The sequence below is a fragment of the Lytechinus variegatus genome, chromosome 2, assembly GCF_018143015.1.
Source record: "Lytechinus variegatus isolate NC3 chromosome 2, Lvar_3.0, whole genome shotgun sequence".
Lineage (NCBI taxonomy): Eukaryota > Metazoa > Echinodermata > Echinoidea > Temnopleuroida > Toxopneustidae > Lytechinus > Lytechinus variegatus.
Window position 1 is genome coordinate 48941515 of NC_054741.1, and position 8870 is coordinate 48950384.

Genomic DNA, 8870 nt, shown 5'->3' on the forward strand with positions numbered 1-8870 from the left:
ACATTTGTGGGGAAAAGTACTAGTATAATTCTTTATATGAGAATGATGTGTCTTCTGACTGGTGGATAGGTTTGTCAGGGATGTGACATGAAACATTTTCTCTTGGCCAATCAGCTGCAAAGATTTAACCTTATTTCAGATGACAGTCGAAAACATTGAAAATATTATCAAGATGCATCATATAGATATACATTCCCCGTGGGGGGGGGGGGGTTCGTGAAGCTGTTTGGAAGTAGACACAACTTGAACTTGATGCATGACTGACTGGTGACTATTCTTAGGTACCAAATGTAACTCTCAAGAGCTAAAGATGAAAACAGATCTACATGTATGTCGATTCTAGTTGTTAGCAAGAATCTGAATACAAAATATTTTATTGTCATATTTTGAGTTTGTATGGTAGGAAGTTTATTCCCACTATGGTATGACAAGAACACATTGAGGTATTTCATTTAGTACATGACCCCTGGAGTTCGTTGCAGAAAGAGTTGCGTTTAAACGCAAGTCAAAAAATCGATCGCAAGTCCCAAATGCGCACTGTTGATTGGTTGAAAATCAAGTTGCGCATGATTTTTAGAATTGCGTTTGATTGCAACTCTTTCTGCAATGGGCCCCAGGGGTCAACAGTTGTATGCAACCAGTGTGTCACTAGAAGCCATGCATAACTTATGAACAGCTTTGTGAAACAGCACCCAGGGCCCCATTGCATAAAAAGTTACTATTGTAGTAACTTTGCCAACCAATGGTAACTACCATGGTGACAGTGCTCATCAGCCAATCAAAATCAAGGATTCCTTCAAAGGTAACCATTGGATGGCAAAGTTACCATAATAGAAACCGACTTCTATGCAACTGGGCCCTGGTGTTTGGGGGAAATGTCAGTAATGTGGCAGAATTGTTATTCTTCCCTTTGTGTATTCCTATTCTTTGTCTTTCAACTATGATACTCTTGCAATATCAGATATATAATAATTTTAATATAGTCTTTATAAATGCTGTAATATCTGTGGTAAATTACCCATGTAAAACTTACCATATTGCATATTTGATATAGTTTTTGTCGTTTTCATATTTTACTGTATTGTTGTTTATATATTTTGGAAGCACGTAGCCCTAATTCAGAATGTTTCAATGTTGGTAGCCAAATTTAAACGGCAAAATGAATTTACCCGGATATAATAAGAAACAAAGAGTGTTTTCAATGTCCTCTATTCCCGGTTGTAAAAGTAAATGTTTTTCAAATCATGATTCGGAGGAAAAATCAAACGTAAAAAAAGATGCGTTTGTAAACGCGATCAGCTCAGATCTTACGACCTTCAGCATCGTGAATGCAACATTGAACGCATATGAGTTTTGAAACGTCTTTAAATTTGCTCTCACAGTGGGAGCCTACACAAGCAGGTGCCAGAATTGACCTTTCTTGTGATGTGTCAATCTGCGCACTAAAGCTGCACTAATGAAAGCGGGAAATTTAAAGATGGTTAACAAATAATCAGCTTTATATTTTCAACACTGAACAGTGCACCGCTGATTGTTTTTGGGTCGTGTGTTTTGAATTGAGTTTTCAACCAAGATTCATGTTGCTGTATAAATTTGAAAATCGACATTGAACACACCCTAATATATCCTGAATTCACCAGTACAATGATGATGTTTTATAGGCCATGTAGTACACACAGTGATATCAAGCTGCATTTGAAGGGCAGTATAGGCTATCTAAGGTCCTACAATTTTTTTTGGATTCATGTTTAAGATGTTACAGTACTCATTTCAACCAGAATAGATTATTTTTTAATTACTTGTCTACACTTTAAGTTGTAAAATCATTTAACCCCCCCCCCCTTGCATTTCCTTACAAACTATGGAAGTGGCACCTGATCATACTGTTTTTTTCTGTATGACCAAGCAGAGTGTCACTATTAACATATCTGACTGAATGTATATTGTGTACTATTTAAATGTAACTGCGATATTCACTTTTTTTAAGGTTTATACAAGGTGTTCAGTAGACTTTAAAAATATGTTTCTGTATTTTGTATTTTCCTATAATATTCATATTTTATCTATCGGGGTGAGGGGATGGGGGCAGTGCATGCCCCCCTCTCTGATCATCAGGAATAACAGTAGAGCTTACAGACAGTGTGAGAATAATCAATTTGTGTGGTTTATCTCATTTTATGTTTTTATATTATGTGACTGTTAGCTGGAATGGACCTTTCCTCTCACTCTGGCCTACATATCAGGAGATGACTACACTTTAAAAACACTTTCATCAGCATTAGTAACAAGAATTATATGTATATATCACTTTTCTGTTCTTGGAAAAGAGCACAAGGTGCAGCTGTTTCTCATAGTATTGATTATTTATGCCAAACCTGTTGGATATTTTATAAAGCTGTTCCGAAGTTATGTATGACTTTTTAAACAAAATGAACATGTTTTGCTCATGTGTTAAATCAGATTCTCAGTGTGTCTCCCATTATTTCACATTAAAATCAATTATGAAGCACCCAGTATGAATTTCAATATTTATCAAAATTGTAGAAGTATGGTCTTCTTTTGTGAAAAGAAGAGGTAGAAATTTGGAGTTTTCATTTTCTAATAGCATGAGAACAAATTCAAGCACAATATCTCATTCAGTAGTCGGGTAGAGTGGGGGATTTGAATTCCATTGACAGGAGTTAGATTTCCAATTGGTGCACTGTTAGTGCCCTTTGGTAAGGCATTTAAATCCCCATTACCATGTCCTTCAGAGAGGACCTTAAGCAGTCAGTCCTCTGGTTGCTTGCTTATAATTCTAAGCACTTATGCTTTCTTAGCAACCAGGTACAAAATCACTACATGTACCATTATTTGGGTCGATATATAATGTCTTGCAAAGTTGTGTATTATTAATGGAACTTACCCAATGCATCAAAATTTGATGGTGTGTTAATGTCAGCATGAAAAGATCTAAATGTAATTGCTGTTTGGTAAACTGAAATTCAACCTTGAAAATGTACTATTTCTTGAACTTGTGTGTGTACTAGACGATATCCACTTTCAATTTCCTGTGTGCAAAGTAATTATTCTTCCAAAGGCTTAGGACCTATCCTAAGTCAGGTCAAGTATTTATTTAGATGTAGAGTTGTAAATATAGTTTGGAATGGTAATTTTTCACAATCAATTGAATACTTTAGTGCCAAATTATGTATTTTTCTTCCACTCAAAATGAGGTGAACAAAAGTTATATTAGTAAACATTGTTTTATAGGGTGATTTATCTATTGGTACTTGTATTATACACCTTGTGGCGAATAAAATTATGTATACTTGAAAAGTACATCCATTTATTTATTCATTATTTCATTGATTGACGTAGATTTTTATTTTCATTATACAGCGCGTTTCAGAAAAAAAGTAATTCAAATCTAAAGGACTGGTATTCGAATTATAATTAGTTTTGTGCCTTGTTTATTTTGCATGGATGTGAAAGAGAAACTCATCTGCTTTTCATTGATACCCTATTCGTACCGTTTGTGCCAGTATGACCGAATTAAGTGATGTTGAAGATAACGGGTGCAAATACCACTTTTTCCAGGTTTTGGTAATCTTGATAAAAGGGCAGATATGCTGATGCGATACTTTCATCGACGCCTGAGCTGGCAAAAATGCTGATATGACCTTTTTCTTCCAAAGGAGTATAAGTGGGCGAATGTACTTGCAAAAAAAATTAACGAGGAGATCGTACCACCAGTCGTTGGTGGATTCAGGATTAGCACTCCTGTCCTCCGATCCAACATCGTTCGAGCATGTGGTAGGGTCCATGATAAGACAATAACCTTTCAATCATCATTTCAGAGGACCGCCTTGACTCTTCTGCTTCTTTCCAAAGATAACTTCTTTGTCTCACCTGCATAGCAGAGCGAGACTATTATGCGCCACTTTGACGGCGACGGCGGCGGCGTGAACATTGAAATCTTAACCCAGGTTAAGTTTTTTAAAATGACAGCATAACTTAGAAAGTGTATGGGTCTACTTCATGAAACTTGGATATTAGAGCAATCAAGTATTACTGTACATTCTGCCAGAGTTTCAGGTTACATGACCAAGATCAAAGGTCATTTAGGGTCAATGAACTTAGACCATGATGGGGAATCAATATCGAAATCTTAACCAAAGTAATGTTTTTGAAATGACATAACTTCGTAAGTATTTGGACCTAGTTCATAATACTTAGACTTTAAGATAATAGTGTATCATTGAAGATCCTGCCTAAGTTTCAGGTCAAATGATTAAGGTCAAAGGTCACTTAGAGTCAACGAACTTTAGCCATGTTGGGGATATTTGTGGAATTGTCATCCTATACATGCTATATGTAACTTTAAAAAATTGTGGATCTACTTCATGAAACTTGGACATAAAACCAGCAATGTAACCCTAAATACCCTGTGCGCATTTCAGGAACATGGCCAAGATCTAAGGCCATTTAAAGGTAAATGAACTGTGGACGTGTTGCGAGTATGTGTTAAATTGGCATAACTTAAAGTTTATTGATCTAGCTCATGACACATCGAGATTAGGGTAGTCAAGTATGAATGATTGATTTACACATGTCTTAGGTCACATGATCATGGTCAAAGGTCATTTGGGGTCAATGGACATAATAATAATTAATTATCATATTAGTGTTTTATACTGTGAATAAGTAGTCCTTTTCTGTCTTCAAAGGCAGCACTTCTGCTCTATCGAATTACATAATCCAGGCGAGAGTGCCAGATGCGTTCCACTTGTTACATTCTAACAAGCGCACTTTTTACCCACTTTACCAGACCAAAACTTGGAAAAAGTGGTACCTGCTCCTGTTTTCTTCAACATCAATTAATTCGGTTACGCGTGGCGCAAATGGTACAAATAGGGTATCAATGGAAAGCTGACGAGTTTCTCTTTCATATCCATGCAGAACAATTTCACAAAAATAAATGTGTTTCGAGTATAGGCCCTCTAGATTTGGATTACCTTTTTCTGAAACGCACTGTAATGAGAAGCCAGTGCAGTTTCGAACGATGGAAAATACAGCTGTTTATTACAGACACTGTACATTCGTGATTCCTTCCTTTCTTTTGTCTTTCTTTCGTTCTTTCTTTCATTCTCTCGTTCCTTTTCTTTCTCTTTCTCCCTTTCTTCCTTCCTTCCTTCTTTTTCCCATTTCTTTCTCCCTCCCTCCTTCCTAATAATTGGAAGATCATTATTTGAAAGTGGAGAGCGCAAGACTTGGGCGGATTGGGATAGATAATCTTTCTTTCCTTCCTTCCTTTCTTTCATTCTTTCTTTCTTCCTTCCTTTTCCCATTTCTTTCTCTCTCCCTCCTTCCCTCCCTAATAATTGGAAGATCATTATTTGAAAGTGGAGAGCGCAAGACTTGGGCGGGATGGGATAGATAATCTTTCTTTCTTTCCTTCCTTCCTAATTCCTTCCTTTCTTTCTTTCTTCCTTCCTTCTTTTTCCCATTTCTTTCTCCCTCCCTCCTTCCCTTCCTAATAATTGGAAGATCATTATTTGAAAGTGGAGAGCGCAAGACTTGGTCGGCCTGGGATAGAATCTTTCCTTCCTTCTTTTTCCCATCTCTTTCTCCCTCCCTTCTTCCCTTCCTAATAATTGGAAGATCATTATTTGAAAGTGGAGAGCGCAATACTTGGTCGGGCTGGGATACTGATAATCTTTCTTTCCTTCCTTCTTTTTCCCATTTCTTTCTCCCTCCCTCCTTCCCTTCCAAATAATTGGAAGATCATTATTTGAAAGTGAGTCTAAAGTGGAGAGCGCAAGACTTGGTCGGGCTGGGATAGATAATGATAATATGTAAGACGGAAGAGGAGAGGGGCTGTGAAACACATAATGGCGGTCATCGTACTTTTTACCATAATTTTACCCCTTTCTGTGTTACAAAAATAACATGAGCAAAGACAACATCACAACGATTGACAACACAAAACTTTTCTTTTTTGGTTCATTTTCTCTGATTTGCATTTATTCACAAATTAAAATAAGGCTAGTACCGAAGACTGTGCCTGTATATACACCGGGCATGCACAGTCTCGATTCATAATGCACATCAAATCATATAAAAGAGAATATACAGACAATACTGTATACATAAGATAAATTCGATTAAGTCTTTCCAAGAGTTGTGTTAATAGGATGAGTAAGGTGAAGAGTGGGAAGAGAAGATCAAGAAAGAAATTGGGAAACAATATCGCATTACAGCTTTAGATAAAGACCAATCAAACATCTGAAAGTGAAACAGAAATATCAATGAATCCTTGCTAGTGTATTTTGTTGTCGGTTTGCAGAGAATTATCAGTTATGTACATTTGTAAAAAGAAAATTATAATGTTAGAAAAAAGTATATCATAACTTGCTATTGTTAAGCAGGATCATTTTGCACTGAACTCTGCTTACAAGGTTTCTATGTATATTGTACCTCAGCTCTACATATGAGCTCCTGTCAACATGGTCAAGGTAGTTGGTACACCAAATGTATTTCTTGCGTCATTTACGAATGAAAATAATCAACTAAAATCAATCAATGAATTTTCTTAATTGAAACATGATTGTCTATCATCGTGACTTTGGTGGGGGGGGGGTCACCATCACTTAAAACCGATCTAAAAATTGGGGGCTTGTCAAATCAGCACCTCCATTAAAAAAAATCGTTTCCAGTGCCCTGTTAGAGCCAAAGTAAATAGAGCCGGTTTACATTTATGACTTTAGATAAATTCCAATTCTATTCTAAAAAAAATATCCGCTTGTTACTTATTGTGTATAAACGATGTAGATATTGATTAGAAAAATAAATTAATTAGGTTAGAACCTAACAAAAATCCATATGCAGTTTATCCTAAAAGCTCAATGGCATGTAAATTAGGAAATACAGTACTTTATCTGATTTTGTACTCATTATATAGGCAACACCCAGTGCAACGACTTATTCCTAAAAGTTAGTATTCTCAATTAGATATGACAATGATTGTAAAAAAAAAATACCAAGGCCACAATCTATTTGGCACACGCAACACTTTCTTACTGGACGGCTGTATAGATTTGAACTAAAGATGTATAAAATAGTTATGAGAAACAAGTAGAAGGTTTTACGGTACTTTTCTTGGGCAATTCTTGGTCCTCAAAAGGACCACCCAGAAATAATTAAGTAGGTCTATAGATTCTGAAAGAGAACTTTTTGGGCAGAAGCCTCTAAGCGAGGAGGTGAAAATTGAAGGAGTATCGTCTCATTCATTTCGTTAAAGCAAGGTTTGATGGAAAATTCACTAGCTATACAGATGACAACTGTCAAATTTCATGCATTTTCACAACATGCCATTCGTGCTTGAAAAACAGCCAAGTTTTCGAACATTTAAATTAAGCTTCATTGCGCCACTCGCCAACGAGAAATCAGTGACGCGATTGCATAATGTGAGTCGTATCTTTGAAAAAAAATTGATTATTTGTTTGTTTTCCAGACTTTTTACCAAGCTTATAGATTTTTAAATGAATTGCACAAAGTTGCAAATTTACAAAAATAGACTATATTTTGCGATTTACTTTGTCTAAACTCTGCTGACATTGACGCCTTATAATCCAGGCGAGTTAGACCTGTCGAAATTCGAGCGTGCTTTTTATTATTATTCAAGTAAATCAGGCACTGAAAATGCATGTAACTTGATGTCTTGTATTCCGTTTCTTGAAAGTTTTCCCGTAAAAAAGCTTTTAGGCATCTGATAATGGTCTTTAACATTGCGTTGAATAATGCCCAATTAAAAAAAAATACTGTATGAAACTGTATAATGTTCTTGAAAACGAAGCCGCAGCCAAAGAAAAATACGATAAAAACAAGACACAATTAAGCTAATTATCATCAACGAATGATTTATGTATTAAAGTTAAGTTATGGCACTTAATGATCTTCACATTTCATGTACATTACAAAATTTTAAACATCATAATTATAGTATATCATTTTCATACATGTTATATATTTTCTTTCTTCAGATGTTTAATCACCGATTTTATCATTTTCACCCCCCCCCCTCGATCTTTCTATCTCCCTTTCTCTGTCTTTCTATCTGTCTGTCTTCTCCCCTCCCTCCTTTCGCCCTATTAATCTCTTCATAATAAAAGCTATTCAAAGTGATCATCTTTCGGCGTTTCATGTTCCTTTAATCTTTCTATTGATGTAGCTTACAAGATAAGCCATAACTATTATAATATTATTTATTCAGCCTGTATGCGATCCAATATCAATCAAATTAACATTTAATATCTGTCACTGCTTACAATCACATGTAGATGGGGGGGGGGAATAATCATCTCCAAATTTCTTTGTGAGGCTATATAGCCTGTACAAACATCCACCAATCTATCAAAGGAAAATGAATATAATATACCAATCTAAATCTGCAGATGAACTACTTAAAAATATTATAAAGTAGTTCATCTGCAGATTTAGCAGAAACTTACATAATCTTTAAAAGCCGAAAAATCTTCCTGAAATACCGTACAAACTCTAGCAAGTCGATCAGAGTAATTAGAAAGAAAGGACACTATCGACACTTCATATACATTACCACTTTGCTGTTCATGTATTTTGAAATAAACCGCCAAACAAGAGAAGTTCTTCAGCGATCTCCCATATTGTATTATTGCAATTCTATTCAGAGGAATTCAAAGAAATCTTGTCCTTAAAGGCTTATCCCGCCGGCTTTCAGTATGATCGTCATCACCCGTAAATTTTGCTTCACCGTGATTGTTTGCTTTGCATTAAGAGTATTAATCAATGACATCATCATCACCATCCTCATAATCATCATTATCATCCTCAATCAAAATCCTCCTAGT